The sequence below is a fragment of the Nicotiana tabacum genome, chromosome 22 (genome assembly GCF_000715075.1).
Source record: "Nicotiana tabacum cultivar K326 chromosome 22, ASM71507v2, whole genome shotgun sequence".
Lineage (NCBI taxonomy): Eukaryota > Viridiplantae > Streptophyta > Magnoliopsida > Solanales > Solanaceae > Nicotiana > Nicotiana tabacum.
The window spans coordinates 176897229-176917012 of NC_134101.1; the positions used below are offsets into that span (position 1 = coordinate 176897229).

The 19784-nt window shown below is 40.8% G+C and overlaps 1 pseudogene; it reads right to left on the reverse strand.

Annotated features, from left to right (window-relative positions):
• Positions 1-19569: 19569 nt before the first annotated feature.
• LOC142176919 (small nucleolar RNA U3) lies at positions 19570-19763 on the reverse strand (annotated as a pseudogene).
• Between the last annotated feature and the right edge of the window lie 21 nt (positions 19764-19784).

Here is a 19784-nt window from a genome sequence, read left to right on the forward strand (position 1 = left end):
ATGCTTTGCGAACGCGAGGCTTTGACCGCGTTCGCGAAGAAGGATTTTTAGGCCTGGGCAGAAGGTTTAAAAGGTCGTCTTGTCCGTGAATGTGGGGTTTATTTCTTCCATTGTTGGTCATTTTTGGAGCTATTTGAAGGAGATTGAAGAGGGATTCAAGTGGAATCACTTGGAGGTAAGAATTTTGGACTTAAAACTCGATTCTATTGTGAAATCTACCTAATAAATCATAGAATCTAAGCCTAAAATTGAAGAATTAGGGCTCGAGATTAAGAGACTTTAAAATGAGAATTTGAGGGGCCATTTGGACTCTGATTTCAGTGTTCTTGGTATGTATGGACTCATGAGAAGATGTGGATTCCGTTGATGTAATTTTTATTAAGTTTTGAGACGTGGGCCCGGGGGGTCGGGTTTGGCCAATTTTGGGATTTTTGGTATAATTTGATTATTTTCGTTTGGGCTTCGTTCCCTTAGCATATTTTGATGCCATGATTCTAATTTTGGATAGATTCGATGCGAGTGGAGGCCGATTCAAGGGGTAAAGGCGTCGCAGAGTAGTATTTTCACCGGTTTGAGGTAAGTAACCATTGTAAATCTGGAACTGAGGGTACAAAACCCCGTTATTAGACTTGTTTTGATAAATGTGGTGACACACATGCTAGGTGACGAGCGTGTGGGCGTGCACCGGTAGGGATTATGACTTGGTCCGTCCCGTAGCGACTATTAAGCCGCATATTTGATTTGGAATATTATGATATTTCGTACTTTAGTCATTTATATTATATTATGGGTAGTATGCCATGTTTGGGGCCTTGTGCCGACTGTTGAGACCCTTAGGGCATTTTTACTATTTTTCTTTACTTTACTTATTGAAAGCATATCCTCAGTGAGGATATTATATGTATATATTATGGATCGGGCTGCACGTCGTAGCGATACTTATATGGATCAGGCTGCACGCCGCAGCGATATATGTATTGGATCGGGCTGTGCGCCGCAGCAATATGACGTTTGGGCTGTAAGAGCCCCTCTAGAGTTTGTACACCCCCAATGAGCTTAGTCAACTATAGATTATGGATCGGGCTGCACGCCGCAATAGTTACTATGATTTCTATTATTATGAGATATTAATGAGCCTGAGTGCTGAGAGTGAGTACTGAGTAACTAGAGTGAGTCACGAGTTACTGAGAGGCTGCCCGAGAGGCCATATTTTGAGTGATACCTTGCCCGAGGGGCCCAATTATGATATTTTCACTAATTTCACTCTTCTTTTAAAAATACCCTCTGTTGGAAAAATTGCTAAGTATATGATTTCAAGTATTTAAACTGAAGTTGATAATTTTACGACGAAACTGGTTTTAAACTGTGAAATGGATTTGTTATCATGTTGTTTATTTAGTTATATGATTTTTAACTGCTCGTCACTACTTTTAGACCTTTTTTTTACTTTAGTTACTTACTGAGTTGGCATACTCACGTTACTCCTTGCACCTTGTGTGTAGATCCAGGTGCCCGAGTGGTAGAGTGAGGGTCCTCAACTGATCCAGAGGTTGTTGGATATTTCAAGGTAGTTGCATGGCGTCCGCAGCCTTGTTTTCTCCTTCTTATCTTGTTTTTTCCGCATTTTTCACGACTTTTGTTGAATCAGACAGTTAGTTATGTAGTAGAGGCTCTATACTCGTGACACCAGATATTTGGGGCTGTGTAGTTTTCATGTTTATTTGACTTCCGCATATATAATTGTGTTTTAAATGCTTATTTTGGAAATTTGGTATTTAAACTTGTGTTAGAAAATGGTTTTATAAAAGGAATTTGTTATAGTTAATGGTTTGGGTTGGCTTGCCTAGTATTGTGATAGGCGCCATCACGACCGGGTATTTGGGGTTATGACACTTCAGCCTCCGACTTTCAGTGGTCCAAAGGGCGAAGAAGCCCAGGGTTTCTTGGATAAGTGTCAGAGGATGCTTCGTACAACAGGTATTCTGGAGACCAGCGGGGTCACTTTCATGGAGCTTCCTTCACTTGGTGGGAGGGTTTTGAGAGGCGTAGGCCTATTGGTGCAGCACCCCTTACCTGGCAGCAGTTCTCTGTTCTATTTTTGGAGAAGTACGTGCCGCAGTCTCGTAGAGAGGAGCTGTGCAGGCAGTTGAAGTGGTTGTGTCAGGAAGAGATGACTGTGATGCAGTATGAGATGAGTTTCTCTATGTTATCTCGCCATGCGATTTGATTGGTTCCGACAGATAGGGAGAGGATTAGGAGGTTTGTTAATGGCCTCACTTATTAGCTTCTTATTCTTATGACCATAGAGAGGGTGACTGGTGTTACTTTTGAGGAGGTTGTAGACATTGCTCGTGAGATTGAGTCTGTTCGTCGCCAGAAGCGAGAGAAGAGGGAGGCCAAAAGGCCTCGAGGATCTGGTAGCTATGGTGGTGCTCCTTCGAGAGGTCAGTTCCAGCACGGTAGAGGCCATCCATTCAGGTACTCTCAATCAGCTCGCCCAGGTTATCGTGGAGCATCGTCGGGTCATGGTTCTCACGGTTCTCATCAGGGCCAGTCATCACTTAGTGCCCTTCCATCTCAGAGTTCATCCTATGCTCCATCTGTTCAGGGCTCTTCTATGCCAGGAGAATCTGCTAGTCATTCCGGGGCTAGGGATTCCTTTCAGTCCCCGTCTCTAGCACCCGAGAGTTGCTATGAGTGTGGAGAGATGGGTCATATGTGGAGGCAGTGTCCTCGTCGCCTTGCGGGTTCGTCTCAGCAGAGGGGTCAGCCATCGACTTCAGCGCCGGTTAGTTCACCACCACCCACCCACCCAGCTAGGGGTGGAAGTCAGTTAGCTAGAGGTCGTCCTAAAGGGGGAGGTCGATCAGGGGGCGGTCAGGCCCGTTTCTATGCACTTCCAGCTAGACCCGATGATATTGCTTCTGATGCTGTTATTACAGGTATTGTCTCAGTCTGCCACAAAGATGCTTCTGTATTATTTGATTCTGGTTTCACCTTTTCTTATGTGTCATCATACTTTGCTCATTATTTGGATACGCCCCGTGAGTCTCTTGTTTCACCTGTTCATGTATCTACTCTGGTGGGCGATGTTGTTGTTGTAGACCATGTGTACCGGTCATGTGTGATGACTGTTGAGGGTCTGGAGACCTGAGTGGATCTTTTATTATTGTGTATGGTGGATTTCGATGTTATTTTGGGCATGGATTGGCTATCTCCGTGTCGTGCTATTCTGGACTGTCATGCTAAGATAGTCACATTGGCTATGCCGGGTGTGCCATAGATTGAGTGGCGAGGTGTGATCGATTATGTTCCCAGTAGGGTAATCTCATTCTTGAAGGCCCAGCATATGGTTGGGAAGGTTTGTCTTTCGTATCTAACCTTTGTGAGGGATGTCGGTGCAGAGACTCCTAGTATTGATTCTGTTCCAGTTGTGAGGGATTTTCCTGATGTGTTTCCTGTAGACCTGTCGGGCATGCCACCGGATAGGGATATTGATTTTGGCATTGACCTGGTGCCAGGCACTCAACCCATTTCTATTCTGTCGTATTGTATGGCACCAGCGGAGTTGAAGGAGTTAAAGGAGCAACTTCAGGAACTCCTTGATAAGGGGTTCATTTGACCTAGTGTGTCGCCTTGGGGTGCGCCGGTTCTATTTGTGAAGAACAAGGATGGCACAATAAGGATGTGCATTAATTATAGGCAATTGAACAAAGTAACAGTTAAGAGCAAGTATCCTTTGCCTCGTATTGATGATTTATTCGACCAGCTTCAGGGAGCGAGAGTGTTCTCCAAGAATGATCTCCGCTTAGGCTATCACCAGTTGAAGATCAGGGACTTGGATATTCTTAAGACAACTTTCAGGACCCGATACAGTCATTATGAGTTCTTGGTGATGTCTTTTGGGCTGACCAATGACCCAACATCGTTCATGCATTTGATGAGAAGCGTGTTCCGGCCTTATCTCAACTCCTTTGTCATAGTCTTCATTGATGATATTTTGGTGTATTCGCGTAGTCAGAAGGAGAACGTGGAGCATTTGAGTTGTGTTGTAGAGATTGAGGGAGGAGAAGCTTTATGCAAAATTCTCCAAGTGTGAGTTTTGGCTTAGTTCAGTGGCTTTCTTGGGGCATGTGGTGTCCAACAAGGGTATTCAGGTTGATCCGAAGAAGATAAAGGCGGTTTAGAATTGGCCCAGACCGTCCTCAGCCACAGATATTCGCAGTTTTCTTGGTTTGGCGGGTTATTACCGCTGGTTTGTTCAGGGATTCTCATCTATCGCATCGCCCTTGACCAAGTTGACTCAGAAAGGTGCTTCATTCGTATGGTCGGATGAGTATGAGGAGAGCTTTTAGAAGCATAAGACAACCTTGACCACAACTCCAGTGTTAGTTTTGCCATCAGCTTCAGGTTCATATACCGTGTATTGTGATGCTTCGAGAGTGGGTATTGGGTGTGTATTGATGTAGGAGGGTAGAGTCATTACGTATGTTTCTCTCCAGTTGAAGCCCCATCAGAAGAACTACCCCGTTCATGATTTGGAGTTGGTTGTCATAGTTCACGCGTTGAAGATTTGGAGGCATTATTTGTATGGTGTGTCTTGTGAGGTATTTACTGATCATCGTAGCCTCCAGTATTTGTTCAAGCAGAAGGATATCAATTTGAGACAGCGAAGATGGTTGGAATTGCTAAAGGATTATGATATCACTATATTGTACCATCCGGGGAAGGCCAATGTGGTGGTCGATGTTTGGAGCCGAAAGGCAGTAAGTATGGAGAGTTTGGCATATATTCCAGTTTGGAAGAGACCTCTTGCAATTGATGTTCAAGCCTTGGACAATCGGTTCATGAGGTTAGATATTTCAGAGCCCAGTCGGGTATTGGCTTGTGTGATTTCTTGGTCTTCCTTATATGATCGCACCAGGGAGCGCTAGTATGATGATCCTCATTTGCTTGTCCTTAAGGATAGAGTTCAGCATGATAATGCCAGAGATGTGACTATTGGTGGTGATGGGGTGTTGAGGATGCAAGGCCGGATATGTGTGCCCAATGTGGATGGGTTTTGGGAGTTGATTCTGGAGGAAGCCCATATCTCGCGATATTCCATTCATCCGGGTTCTGCGAAGATGTATTAGGATCCGAGACAACATTATTAGTGGAGGAGGATGAAGAAGAACATTGTGAGATTTGTAGCTCGGTGTCTCAATTGTTAGCAGGTGAAATATGAGCATCAGATACCGAGTGGCTTGCTTCAGTAGATAGATATTCCAGAGTGAAAGTGGGAGAGGATCACTATGGACTTTGTAGTTGGACTTCCACGGACTTTGAAGAAGTTCAATGCTATTTGGGTGATTGTGGATCGGCTGACCAAGTCTGCGCACTTCATTCCTGTATGTACTACCTATTCTTCCGAGCGGTTGGTAGAGATCTATATCCGGGAGATTGTTCGTTTGCATGGTGTCCCAGTTTCCATCATATTAGATAGGGGCACTCAATTTACTTCGTAGTTTTGGAGGTCTGTGCAGCGAGAGTTGGGTACTCAGGTTGAGTTGAGCACAACTTTTCACCCTCAGACGGACGGGCAGTCCGAGCGCACTATTCAGATATTGGAGGACATGATGTGTGCTTGTGTCATTGATTTCTAAGGGTCATGGGATCAGTTTCTACCGCTTGTAGAGTTTGCTTATAACAATAGATACCAGTCGAGTATTCAGATCGCTCCATATGAGGCTTTATATGGGAGACAGTGTAGATCTCCAGTTGGTTGGTTTGAGTCGGGTGAGGCTAGGCTACTGGGGACAGACTTGGTGCAAGATGCTTTAGAAAAGGTGAAGGTGATTCAGGAGAGACTTCGTACAGCGCAGTCGAGGCAAAAGAGTTATGCTGATAGGAAGGTTCGGGATGTGTCCTACATGGTTGGTGAGAAGGTTCTATTGAAGGTTTCACTCATAAAGGGTGTTATGAGGTTTGAGAAGAAGGGTAAACTGAGTCCTCGGTTCATTGGGCCTTTTGAGGTGCTTCGGAGGATTGGGGAGGTGTCTTATGAGCTTGCTTTGCCACCCAGCTTGTCGAGTGTGCATCTGGTATTTCATGTTTCTATGCTTTGGAAGTATATTGGGGATCCGTCTCATGTTCTGTATTTCAGCACGGTTCAGTTGGAGGGTGATTTGACTTATGATGTGGAGCCAGTAGCTATTTTGGAGCGTCAGGTTCGAAAGTTGAGATCAAAGGATATAGCTTCGGTGAAAGTGTAATTGAGAGGTCGGCCCGTGGAGGAGGCTACCTGGGAGACCGAGCGGGAGATGAGGAGCAGATATCCTCACTTGTTTGAGGCTTCAGATATGTTTCTTGACTCGTTCGAGGACGAACGTTTGTTTAAGAGGGGGAGGATGTAACGACTTAGCCGATATTTTTATGAGTTACCGCTCCGTTTCCCCAATTTCTGCTTCTTATTGCTTTAATTATCGGTTCTATGTGTGATTGGGTTGGTTGGATCGGGTTTGGAAAGGTTTTGAGAAGGTATGAGACACTTAGTCTCTTTTGAGGAAGCTTAAGTTGGAAAAGTCAATCGGATGTTGACTTATGTGTTAGAGGGCTTGGATATGAGTTCCGATGGTTCGGATATCTTTGGGAGGTGATTTGGGACTTAGGAGTGTGATCGGAACGTGTTTTGGAGGTCCGTGGTAGGTTTAGGCTTGAATTGACGAAAATGGTATTTTGGCGTTTTCCGGTTGGTAGGAGAGATTTTGATATAGGGGTCGGAACGGAATTCCGGGAGTTGCAATAGGTTCGTTATGTCATTTGGTATATGTGTGCAAAATTTCAGGTCATTCGGATGTCTTGGTATACTTTTTGATCAAAAGCGGAAGGTTGGCAGAAACTGCAGAAACGGTTGAGGAACCGCACCTGCGATGGCGCATGTGTGGGTTAGGCATTGCAGATGTAGAGACTATGGGGCTTAAGTGAGGACCGCATATGCGGTTTATGGACCGCAAAAGCGTTACCGTGGAAGCGGGATTTTGGCCGCAGATGCGAAATCCCTGGGCCAGAAGGTATAAATTATTTCCTTCGTGAATTTTTGGATTATTCCACCATTTCTAAGTCGGTTTTGGAGCTTTTTGGAAGATTTTGAAGAGGGATTCAAGGGATATTGTCTGGAGGTAAGATTATTGAACCTAAAACGCGTTTCTATGGTATTATTTCATGGATTAGAGCTGTAATTAGTGAAAATTAAGGGTTAAAATTGGGAAACTAGGGCTTGGTATTGGAGACCTAGACTTGAGAATTTGAGGGGTCATTTGTGGTCGGATTTTGGGACTTTTGATATGTATGAACTCGCGCGGAGATAAGAAATCTATTGATGTGAATTTTATCGAATTCTGAGATGTGGGACCGGGTTGTCGGGTTTTGGTTAATTTCGGGATTTATGTTGTAAATTGGTTGTTTTCATAAGGGTTTCGTTCCCTTAACATATTTTGACATCGTTATTCTGATTTTAGATAGATTCGACGTGAGTTGAGGCCGATTGGAAGGGCAAAGGCGTCGCGGGGTCCGGATTGAGGTGAGTAATGATTTTAAATGTTGTCCTGAGGGTATGAAACCCCGGATTTGCTTATCGTGGTGCTATATTGAGGTGAAACACACGCTAGATGACGAGCGTGGGGTCGTGCACCATTGGGGATTGTGACTTAGTCCATCCCGAATGACTGTTTTACTGCGTATTTGATTGAAAACTATTTGTTATCATCATGTTTTGGGCTGAATGCCATATTTGGGCCTCATGCCAACTATTTGGACCCTTAGGGGATTTTTAGTAATATTTCCTCACTGTTTTGACTTTATACTCGTACTCAGTCATGCTATATTCTGCGGTTCTCAAAACTCAACCATGTCTACTTTGTTTTAATACATTAAATGATATTGTAAATGATAATTTGAGCTGAGCATCATGTTTTACTGTTGCCCAAGTGGGATTCTGACTGAGTAAGGCCGAGGGCCTGTGTTGTGAGGATACACCGATTTATGATGATGAGGCCGAGGGCCTGAGATTGTACGCCACGAGGTGGTTTGTTGATATGAGGCCGAGAGCCTATTGATGATGCCACGAGATGGCTTGATATTGCGTTTGGGCCGTAAAGGGCCCGTCCAAGAGTCTGCATACCCCTAGTGAGCGCATGTACCCAGTGTGATTTGAGATATAGCCCGAGGGGCTGGTATTGTTCAATGTGTTGTCCGAGGGGCTGATTCTGTTGGTATTGTGCCCGAGAGGCAGTTCTTTACGTGTTTATCTTTTCTAGCTGCCTGTCATTTGCTTGCTTAACTGTTAAAAAGCATTTTTAAAAGAAGTTTAAACTAAACTAAAGTGGCTTTACATGTTTTCACTGTTTCATTGCTTTTACTGGCTTTTATTTTTTCTGTATAGCCTGTTGATGTGCCTTTACGTAATTTCTTATTTCTCAGTCTGCATTTATTATTACCCACTGAGTTGGAGTACTCACTTTACTCCTTGCACCCCGTGTGCAGATTCAGGCGCTTCAGGTCATGCTTGCGAGGGTTGAGAGCTTCCAGCAGATTCCGGAGTTTACAAGGTAGCTGCTCTGCGTTCGCAGCCCCGTGCATTCTCCCCTATCCCACTTGAGTTCTGTAATAGTTTGTGTAGACTCTCTTAGACTTGTAGTTTTTATGATAGATACTCATGATTGGTGACACCCCGATGTCGGGCTGTGCTGGTTTTATTTTCCGCAAAATGTATTGTTTCACCGCTTAGTTGATAATTTAAATCGTGTTAAAGACTTAATTGTGTATTTTAGATTGTTAAAAGGAATTGGGTGTTGTGTCGGTTGGCCTTGTCTTCACGAGAGGCGCCATCACGACCGGGTCCGACCTTAAGGTCGTGACAATGTCCTTTTATTGTGAGTTATTATGCTTAATATTATAAGGTTATTTTTGTAAACTAACATTGTATTCATGTTTTTAGAATAATATAGATAAAAATTTAAATAAGGAATTATTATATTCTAAATTTTAATAGAAATTAATATACGACTTCCCCTCCGTTCGCACTTTCTCTCTCTTCGTTCGCACTTTCTAGGTTTTTTCTTTCTTCATAAGCTTTACTCAGAACATTCAATTTCCACCCAATCGATTCTCCGACGTTAGCAAATCCTCCGTTCGCATTTTCCGGTAAGTTAACGTTTTACTTTTTTACTTTATCGCTGCTTTATTTACTTGTAAAAAAGTAACCTTCTATGTTATTACACGTCGTTGCTCTGCTCTTTACACATTTGCCAATTAAATTTCTCATTTTTGGATTTTTAATTAATAAGCGCAAGATAATTTCATTAATGCTAAGTTAAGTAGAGTTGACCTACATCGAAATTTCCTCATAAATTTTTATCATTTTTGCTATTTTAGTTTTTTCTTTTTTATAATTTCGTGGTGAAGATAATTTCATGTAGTTGTTTCTCTTTTTGTTTTGTCCTTTTATTTTTAACATTCCTTTTAGGTTTATTGGTTTTGTCCTTTTGCGTCCCAAATATGCCCCCAACCCCTTATATTCTCGTTTTCTTCTTCTCCTTTCCTAGTACATTTTATATTGTTGGGGCTATACCAGTGGTAGCGGTGATAGCTCCTTCTGGTTTTTGGGTCGTGGTATTTTCTGTGTTTTCAGGAATTTTCGGAGTATTGGAGACAAGTTGGGCGCACGAGCACTGGCAAAGGAAAGCAACCTGGGCGAGTGTCAGCAAAGGGCGGTAGGAAGTGGTGCGTGAGCGTACAACTACATCGAGTACAGCAAATCAGCAACAAGTTTTGTTATCAGGAGTTGGTACCTCCTGTTTTACTGTTTCCCTTTTGGTGTTAGCTAAATTACTGTTACTTTACTTCGCAATAGTTAAACCTTTCATCTAGGATACTAGTTACCACTGGTTTCCTTCTGGTTTGATTTGTTGTCCGTTGTGCACTAGCGAGTCTTCTCTAGATTGTTGTAAGTGTAGTGGCTGCAGTCTGGGATGATAGAATAAGGGCATGTCCTCGGGTGGGGCAGAGTGTGGGGCTGGGGTCAGGGGGTGGGTCGGGTAGCAGGGGAGGTAGAGGGGGCAAGGGAGCCTATAGGTTGAGAATCGGGTCATGGAACATAGGTTCACTAACGAGTAAATCCATAGAGTTGGCGAAAATCCTGCAGAAGAGGAAGATTAATATAGCGTGTGTCCAGGAGACTAGGTGGGTCGGATTGAGGGCGAAAAATATGGATGGGTATAAGTTGTGGTACTCAGGTGTCCTGAGGGGTAAGAATGGAGTGGGCATCCTGGTAGATAGTCATCTTAGAGAGTCCGTGGTAGAGGTCATGCGGGTGAATGATAGACTAATGACTATTAAGTTGGTGGTGGGTGAGGGTACTTTAAATGTCGTTAGCGCGTACGCACCGCAAGCAGGCTTGGATGAGGATATTAAGAGGCACTTTTGGGAGGGGTTGGATGAGATTGTTCGTAGTATACCACCTTCTGAGAGGTTATTCATAGGAGGAGATTTCAATGGTCATATTGGGTCATCTGCAGGTAGGTACACTGAGGTGCATGGTGGCTTTGGTTTCGGGGAGCGGAACGGAGGGGGCATTTCGCTGTTGGACTTTGCCAATGCTTTCGATCTAGTCATTGCGAACTCGAGTTTTACGAAGCGGGATGAACATTTGGTTACTTACCAAAGTTCGGTGGCGAAGACTCAGATTGACTATCTCCTCCTCAGAAGATGCGACAGAAGGTTGTGCGAGGACTGCAAGGTTATCCCAGGTGAGACCCTCTCAACGCAGCATAGGCTTTTGGTGATGGACATTTGTATTAGGATAAGGAGGAAGAAGAGGTCAGTACAAGGACGCCCCAGGATTAGGTGAGGCGCCTTAACTAAGGATAAAGCTAAGGAGTTGGAAGGAAGGTTATCGGCAATGGGAGCTTGGAGAAGTAGTGGGGACGCAAACACAATGTGGTTGACGACGGCGGACTGTATAAGAAAGGCGGCGAGAGGGATGTTAGGGATATCTACGGGCCGCAATGGTGGCCACAAAGGAGATTGGTGGTGGAATGCAGTTGTCCAAGGTAAAGTGGAAGCAAAGAAGGCGGCTTACCTGCAGTTAGTAGGGAGCACTGACGAGGAGGAGAAGAGAGAGAACAGTCAAAGGTATAAGGTAGCTAGGAAGGAGGCGAAGATGGCAGTGACGGAGGCTAAGATGACAGCTTTTGCTCATCTGTATGAGGAATTAAGGAACAAAGGTGGGGATAAGAAGTTATTTCGACTCGCTAAGGCGAGAGAGAGGACAACTCGGGATCTGGACCAAGTGAGGTGCATAAAAGATGATAACGACAAAGTTTTGATGGGAGATGACCAGATTAAGAGGAGGTGGCAGACCTACTTTCATAAACTTCTAAGAGGGGATCAGGATATTATACTTGGGGAATTGAGGAATGCCGACAGTCACCATGAATTAAGTAATTGTAGGGACATTGAGATCGATGAAGTCATGGAGGCAATGCGTAAGATGAGAAGGAGCAGAGCTACCGGGCCAGACAAAATTCCGGTTGAACTGTGGAGGTGTGTGGGTAGAGCAGGCTTGGAATGGCTTACTGCATTGTTTAGTGTTATATTCAAGACTAATAGGATGCCTGAAGAGTGGAGGTGGAGTACAATGGTCCCGTTGTATAAGAACAAAGGTGATGTCCAGAGCTGTAACAACTATAGGGGCATCAAATTACTAAGTCATACCATGAAAGTTTGGGAGAGAGTGGTAGAAATGAGAGTGCGAAGGACGGTGTCTATTTCAGACAACCAGTTCGGGTTCATGCCGGGGCGATCTACCACAGAAGCTATCCACCTTATTAGGAGGATGGTGGAACAGTACAGGGATAGGAAGAAGGATCTCCACATGGTGTTTATTGATCTGGAGAAAGCGTACGATAGGGTTCCTAGGGAGGTCTTATGGAGCTGCTTAGAGGATAAAGGGGTCTTAGTTGACTATATTAGGGTGATTAAAGACATGTATGCTGGAGCTAAGACTCGGGTTAGGACAGTAGGAGGCGACTCTGAACACTTTTCAGTTATTGCGGGGTTGCACCAAGGGTCTGCGCTCAGCCCATTCCTATTTGCCCTGGTGATGGATGCATTGACTCATCATATTCAAAGGGAGGTGCCATGGTGCATGCTATTTGCTGATGATATTATTCTAATTGACGAGACACGAGGCGGCGTCAACGAGAGGCTAGAGATTTGGAGACATGCTCTTGAGTCTAAAGGTTTCAAGTTGAGCAGGACAAAGACGGAATACCTCGAGTGCAAATTTGGAGTTGAGCCGACGGAAGCGGGAGTTGAAGTGAGGCTTGACTCTCAAGTCATTCCCAAGAGGGGTAGTTTCAAGTACCTTGGATCGGTTATCCAGGGGACCGGGGAGATTGACGAGGATGTCACACACCGTATAGGGGTGGGGTGGATGAAGTGGAGGTTAGCGTCGGGAGTCTTGTGTGACAAGAAAGTGCCGCCGTTACTAAAAGGTAAGTTTTATAGAGCAGTAGTTAGGTCTGCCATGTTATATGGAACTGAATGTTGGCCGGTAAAGAACTCACACATCCAGAAGATGAAAGTAGCAGAGATGAGGATGTTGAGGTGGATGTGCGGGCATACAAGGATGGATAAGATTAGGAATGAAGATATTCGAGAGAAGGTGGGCGTGGACCCCATGGAGGACAAGATGCGGGAAGTAAGACTCAGATGGTTCGGGCACATTCAGAGGAGGAGCACTGATGCACCGGTGAGGAGGTGTGAGCGACTGGCTGTGGTGGGCATGCGGAGAGGTAGAGGGCGACCTAAGAAGTATTGGGGAGAGGTGATCAGACAGGACATGGCGCGACTTAGGATTACTGAGGACATGGCCCTTGACAGGGAATTATGGAGGTCGAGCATTAAGGTTGTAGGTTAGGGGAAAGTTGTGAATATTTCTACAGCACAATAGAGTGAGACTAGTCAGTTAGGAGTTAGACTAAGAATGTCATTGGTCGTCTATTGATGCAGGGCTTTACCTGCTAGTTTTACTATACTTGCCATCTATTTCGTATTTCGTATTCTGTATTTCATATCTCTTATATTGTTGTTATTTTATTATGCATTTTTATGGTACTAATATATCGGCTCATGTTGTTTTTTTGAGCCGGGGGTCTCCTGGAAACAGTCTCTCTACCCTTCGGGGTAGGGGTAAGGTCTGTGTACATATTACCCTCCCCAGACCCCACTTGTGGGATTATACTGGGTCGTCGTTGTTGTTGTTGTTGTATTTCTCATGGACCCATGAAAAATTTACTTTTACATGTAAAAGATCTGTCTATTACACATTGAAATCTAAAAAGGTAATTTTATTGTTCTACGTGTAAATAGTAATACACGAAATTTTACAAAATGAATAGTAATAATATAAAGATTATTCTACAGTAGTTACACTATTACAGTCAAGAGTTAATTTTCCTTATTAGCATTTTTGTACAAGTAGTAGTCAGGGGGCGGCCCAACAAGTTTTGTGGCTAAAAATCAAACTTTTTGAGGGCCTTAACTTTTTTTTTAAAAAAAAATTATTTATTATTTAAAGTCTATTTTTCCAGAATTTCTTAGATACAAAGTTATTAATAATTTTCTTATAATCAATAACCCCTAATAAGTCTTTCTTAATTGACAATATAACTAATCCATTTAACCTTTTTTGAGACATTATTGATCTTAGGTAAGATTTTATCAATTTTAATTTTGAAAACCTCTTTCCGCTGAAGCGACGGTAACATGAGTTATTAGCATTATTCCATATGCAATATGTGCATTGAAAAAAGAATCAAATCTTTTTATTTGACCGAGTGTATCAATTAAACTGTTATCTTCTAATTGTACTATTTTTCTTAATACTTTTAATTCCGAAAATAAATCTGAACTATCAATATCGAATTGATTATTATGCTTTAAGGAACATCAAAATTAACGCAATATTTTTTCAAATTTCATCATCTAGTGATCGTAATTTTTACCGCTAAATAGAAAACTAAAAAAAGTTTCATGTGCTTCGAATTGTTGAAATCTATTTTGAAGTGAAAAAAATAGCCTTGTCTACTATCTATAAAGTAATCAACTCCAAAGGACTCTTCAAAAGATTTTGAGATTTTATTATCAACATTCTCATCAAATTGTTATTTCCTATATATCACACGTTTCTTGTGAAATTCGGGTTCGATATTCATTTCAAGTGCAATTTTCTTGGCAGAAATCATAGCAGTTGCAAACCCTCCTTCTCTACACTTGTTAATGAAAGAAATCAAACTTTTTCACTTTACAAATCTTTTTTTAAACGTATACATTGCCTATTAAGGGTAATAAAATGGAGCTCTCGCAAATGTGGGTCCTAAAGCAATTGCTTTACTTACTTTATGGAAGTACCGCCCTTGTTAGTAGTATTCCTTTTCTTTTTAAGAGAAAATCACACGATTTTAAATTTATTTATTTAATAAAACAAAAGGTTTTAATTTAAAAATACTTTGTCAACTTTAGGTGATTTTACCGAGGTATTTGACACGTCAACTTTTCCATCTATTAGATCTCGTATAAATAACAATTAACACCTTGATTTTCACCAAACACATATGTACATAGTGGTTAAATACACTTGTATACAAAAAATCAAATATATTACATGTAATATATAATTCAAATTGTATTAGCACTGTGGAATCTCATACTGAAAAAAAATATAGTTATATCTAAAGGTGGCTAACGGGTCGGGTTGGACTGGAACCGGACAGGCCCAGACCGGTTTAAACCGGAACCGGACCGGCCCGGTTCATAGGGGGTCGGGTGGGCTGGGTAGGGGGGTTAGGCCGGGGACAGAGGGGTTCGTTTGGGCAAGCGGTTAACCGGGCCCGGGTAACCCGGTTGGCATGAACAGTACCCGAACCGGTTAACCCGAACCGGCCTGGACCGGTTAACTGTCAGATTTTTCTTCTTTTTTTTGTACTTTCCTGCAGCGTGGGGCCCACTATCAGTTGGAAAATCAGATTTTTCATCACATATCCATTGGCTAACGGATTTGTTGCATAAATGGCCATTTTTTTTTTTAATTTTTTGTATTTAATACTTTACAAAATTAACCCTTTTAAAAATCTATAAATACCCTCCCCCCCTCTTCTTTATTTTTTCACTCAAAATTCTTATCTCAATCTCAATTCTCAAATTCTCAATTTCTCTCTTCCCTTCAATTTGCAAGATTTCATCTTCTAATTTTATAATTTTTATTTGGCTCTCTTTTCTTGAATTTAATTTATCGGAAGTTGTCATTCGGAAATTTGAAGTTTGAAGTTCAAAATTGATATATTTGCTTGACGTTTGTTCATGGTAACACCGGAATTGCGTAATCAAGTGCTCAATTTATTGTCGAATTCGGTGCACTCCCTCCAACTCTTTCTCTTATTTAATATTTTAATTTCATATTTAATTTTAGCTTATACTTTAATTTTTACAATATGTTTAGTGTTGCTAAAAGAGCGTGTGGAAAAGTTACTGGTAGGGGTGGAAATAAAAAAAGAGGTAGTCCTGGAGCTTCTGATAGTAATAGTAATGACCCATTAACACATGTTTCTGAATCATCGCCTAATGATAATGTAGATATAGATTATGAACAATTATAAGAAAATTTTGGAATAGAAGATAATGAAATTGGAATAGAAGATGAGATACCACCTACACCTACTAGTGGTGGAGTTGGTAGTATTGGAGTTGGAGTTGCTAGTGCTACAAGGGGTGGTGGTCGTGGCACCACTCCTAGTAGACCACCTGTGGCTCCGACTTCTACTCGTAGAAAAAGAAGTAAGGTTTGGAATTTTTTTGAAATAGTAGAAGGTACTGATAGAGTTAGGTGCACAATTTGTAACGATACTTCTAAACATTTGACTCGAGGAAATTTAGGTGGGACTGGGACGCTTAGTAGACATATGAGAGTTGACCATCCCATAGAATGGGGCACTGATGAGGATGGAAATCAAACAACTATTAACCCTACTACTGGAGGTCTAGTAAAATATAATAAAATGAAGGATCGTGAGGAATTAGCAAAAATGATTGCTTTGGGTTGTCTACCTTTTTCTTTTGCTTCTTCATCGTATCTTATTATGTATATTCAAAGGATTTACAATCCTTTATTTAAAGGTATCCCTAGACGTACTTGTAGAGCAGATATCTTTAGACTTCATGGATAATATCAAACATACATACGTTATTTGTTTAGCCACCTTCCTTCTAGAGTATGTCTAACTTCTGATATTGGCCATGCTATTAATGGAAATGATTATTTGACAATTACATGTCATTGGATAGATGATAGTACTTGTATGCAAAAACGTATTATCGCTTTTAAATATGATGAAGATCAGAGTCATACTGCTGCGTTTATAAGTAGTACTATTGTTGAAGTTGTTGAATTTTATAATCTAAACAAAAAAGTATTGTGTATGTCTTTTGATAATGCTTCTAACAATAATGCCGCAATTTCAATTTTAAAAATGCATTTGCAACCACCTCTTGATGATATTTTTCATGTTAGGTGTGCATGTCATGTTTATAATTTAATTGTTAAAAGTGGCCTTGATTTATTTTCAGTTGAGATTACTCATGTTAGAAGAGCAGTTGGTGTTATTCAAGGAAATAATAGACAATCTAGAATAAAAGAATTTAAGACTAAGTGTATCCAGTATAACCTTAAACCTAGATTCATGCTAGACGAAATTGTTACTAGATGGAATTATACATATATATTTTTAAAATGCTGCTACAAATATAGATTCCCAATAACTGAAGTTACTAATGCACATTGTACTGATCCAAGGCGTATGTTAACAAGTGATACTTGGGAGGTCATTAATGATGTTGTTAAATTTTTACATAAATTTTATACAGCTACTGTTGAGTTTTCTGGAGCATATTACCCCACTGTTACTATGGCTTTAGTACATATAGCTGAAATTTCTTTTCTACTATCTGAATTTAAGAAGAAAGAAAAATATAAGGATGTTGTTGAAAAAATGCAAGCAAAATTCAAAAAATATTTCTTTCCAATTCCTCCGATTTACTTAATTGGTGCAGTTTTAAATCCTTCTATTAAAATGTCTGATTGTCACCAATTAATGAATGCTTTATATACTTATATGGAGATTGGAGAAACTGAAACCCCAAACTTATATGTTTCTATGAACAAGCTAAATGAATATTTACAACAACTATATAATTATTATGCAAATGAATGTGATAATGCTGCTCGTGCTTCTGGCAATGTTAATCTCGCTATACAATATAGCACTTCTGCTACTGTGGATGATGAAGAAGGCCTTGATAGTTTTAATATTTTTTCTACATTTTCTAACACTCAAACCAGTAGCAGGAATATTGATGAATTTCAATTCTACTTGCAGAAGCAAAAGGAGCCTCACACAAAGGAATTTTCACCGTTGGGATGGTGGCATGAAAATGGAAAGCAATTTCCTGTTCTTTTCGCTATGGCTCGGGACGTGCTGAATGTGCCAATTTCTACTCTTGCATCGGAGAGTGCATTTAGCCAAGCAAGACAACAACTTGGAGACACCCGCCACTCATTGGGAAGCAATGCTTTGGAAGTTTTAGTATGTTTCAGAGATTGGATTAGATTGGAACGAAGAAATCAAGGAAAGGAAGATGTTGATAGCCCAGAAGACGAGGAACTTGGAGATATATTAACACATGGAAACCCATCCGAATTTAACACGCCAGAAGAAGGTCAATCGGTTCATATTGATTATGATGAACTTGTTAGGGCGATGCAAAACATTTGAAATTACTACTTTACTAGTTTACTTGTTGAAAAAAATATAAACATTTCATTTTGTAAGTTTGAAAGTTGAAACTTGAAATTAAGAAATAAAGTAGCACTTGCAATAAGTGTAATTTTTTCCCATCTTACTTGTATTCTTTTAATTAATACAAAGTATTAATATAACTTACAATAGTTATACAAAATTCCAAAAAAAAATTAAAAATACACTAAACCCGGCCCGACCCCCTCAACCCGTAACCCTTATGGTTCAATTTTTACCCGGATTAACCCAGCCCGCTAAACCCGTTACTGTACCAACCCGAAACCGGCCCGGCCCGAATCCCGGACGGGTCAAAAAATGGACCCGGTCCGGCCCGTTTAACAGCTTTAGTTATATCTCAATCGCAAAATAATTACGATCAATTATATGAACTTTTGCTGTCTAATTTAAGCTCATCTCAATTTGCTTAAGTTCTATTTTTATTTTATATCAAAAGAAAATAAAGTATGAAATATGAATGCATGTCACTATCAAAAATTATTTTCCCAATAAGGAAACAAACAAATCCGTAAACTACTGGGCTTGCGTAAACTTACTCGTCTTTACCCATTTGTTAAAACGGAATCACCGAACCGCGTCTTCAAGCCTCTTAAAGACCCAAAACTTCTTACCGAACCTAAGGCTAGACCTATTTTACGTAATTAAAGAACGACATAAAGCTAAGAATGACCAAAATGGTCCTTCACGTTTATGGGTAGGTTTAAAATTACCCCCAAATATATTCATAAGCAAATTTGATCCTTTAAATTTACCAAACTTTGGTTGTTAATTGAACGAAAGTTGTGGAAAAAAAGATATAATGAAAAATAATATTTGAAGGTGCAATTTTAGTACTTTTCGCTATTTTCAATCTATATCTAGCATTTTTTTAAAGACTTGAAGAGTCTGTCAGACAATCATTAGATCATCTCAACGACCATGATTGGAGTTGATACTAGGGTTGTGCATGAATCAGATCGGATCGGATTTAACATATTTCGGATTAAAATTTTGGATTTTGGATCTTATAAAATGCAATCCGAATTCGATCTGAATTAACATCAGATTTTAAAGTTTGGATCGAATAAATATTTTGGATTGTCGGATCGAGTTGTACATTTTTTTAATGCCATTGCTAATCTATCCCCTAACACAACAATCTCCCTCCATCTTCTATGACCACGTATCTTTTCATCCATTCCGCACCAACAACAGAACAAAAATTTTCAACACAAAGCTTAGCAACACAAAAGGCAATTAGTGATCTCATGGTGCTAAAATGCAAGCATGACTTAGATTTTCATTTAGTAACAATTTTAGACCGCCTCATACCAAAAGATCTCTGCTGGAAAGTTAGGCAAATTGAATTCATAAGATTATTCGAGTCGATAACGGAAGAAGTGTCGTCTGATCGCCACTGGTAGTCGGAACATAAAGAAGAGAGGTGGAACAGAGCAGCATTCTCTCTAAAGAGAGCTTAGAGATAAAGAGATTCGATGAAATAAGACCTAAACCTAAAATTAAAGTATAGTATTTATACATATCCTAATAATTTTGGATTTTTGATCGGGTTAAAATTATACCAATCCGAATATCTAAAATTTTAAAAAACAAAATCCATATTCGAAATCTGAAATTCGAAAATTCGAATTGAGCGAATCGGTTCGGATACTCATATATCCTGTCCAAATTCACAACCCTAAATTGAGAAGAATAATTTACGGTACCATGACCCGAGGGTCGTGGGAGCTGTTAATCACACTCTAGTCCAATAGTTATGCATCATCAACCAGACTTGGTTTCCGGGTTCCTTAGAACTCAAGGATACAGTGGTACAAGCCTATAGAATATATCATGCTCAAGTAAGGTTGTAGCTATATCTAGCATCAAGTA